This window comes from Schistocerca gregaria, chromosome 1, assembly GCF_023897955.1.
Source record: "Schistocerca gregaria isolate iqSchGreg1 chromosome 1, iqSchGreg1.2, whole genome shotgun sequence".
In the NCBI taxonomy this organism is placed as follows: Eukaryota; Metazoa; Arthropoda; class Insecta; order Orthoptera; family Acrididae; genus Schistocerca; species Schistocerca gregaria.
In genome coordinates this window covers 266932162-266933243 of record NC_064920.1, presented here as the reverse complement: position 1 = coordinate 266933243, position 1082 = coordinate 266932162, and the positions used below count along the sequence as shown (strand labels likewise).

The window sequence follows — 1082 nt, the reverse complement described above, 5'->3', positions numbered from 1 at the left end:
TGTTGAATGATGGTGAGTAAGTAAGCTAGTAAAAATTGGAGTGCCAGTACGAAGGTACATAATGAATGTGTTTCTATTATTTTGCTGTATGTCGAATCTGAAAGCATTCATTATGGTGTCTAGATTTTTGGTCCATCCCCTATGATGACTAATTAATAATCAGCAGTCAGTTGACACATCATACTCGAATGCAGCCTCGCCAAAAGCCTCCCACGTTCCACATGTCAATCTAAGACTCTCTCTCCTTGTCGTCCAGCATTTACATGAAGCCATCGTTGTAAGTGTTCCGGTTTCTTGGAAGCTGTAAGAGAAGCGTGAAGCTCAGAGTCTGAAACGTGACGGACTCTTGACTGTTCTGATGTCTCTGTAGCTCTTAAAGCCGCCTGACTTTCTGCATCCAAGTTCCAGTTGACGAGAGATTTCTCTGAGGTTTCTTGGATTCGAGGAACTTTCGCAGCCTGAGCTCTCTTAGAATTATGCACTAAATCAGTAATAATTTTAATATTGTTCTCCTGCTTACTGTCCGATTTTATCATTGTATCACCACTAAAAAAAAGTTCAAATGGCTCTGAGCCCTATGGGACTTAACTTCTGAGGTCATCAGTCCCCTAGAACTTAGAACTACTTAAACCTAACTAACCTAAGGACATCACACACATCCCACCGAGCGAGGTGGCGCAGTGGTTAGCACACTGGACTCGCATTCGGGAGGACGACGGTTCAATCCCGTCTCCTGCCATCCTGAATTAGGTTTTCCGTGATTTCCCTAAATCGTTTCAGGCAAATGCCGGGATGGTTCCTTTGAAAAGGGCACGGCCGATTTCCTTCCCAATCCGTCCCTAACCCGAGCTTGCACTCCGTCTCTAATGACCTCGTTGTCGACGGGACGTTAAACACTAACCACCACCACCACCACCACACATCCATGCCCGAGGCAGATTCGAAGCTGCGACAATAGCGGTCGCGTGGTTCCAGATTGTAGGGCTTACATCCGCCCGGCCACTCACCACTAAAACTCTCCAGCTATGCCAGGTGGTGTAGGAACTCAGTATCAATAACACTGGATTTGCACACTCACGGAA

General features: G+C 46.2%; 1 non-coding gene across 1 annotated transcript; it reads left to right on the top strand.

The window, feature by feature from the left end:
- Positions 1 to 666: 666 nt before the first annotated feature.
- Positions 667 to 739, top strand: Trnaa-cgc (transfer RNA alanine (anticodon CGC)). Its single transcript has one exon. It is a non-coding gene; the product is annotated as a tRNA-Ala (tRNA).
- Positions 740 to 1082: the final 343 nt, after the last annotated feature.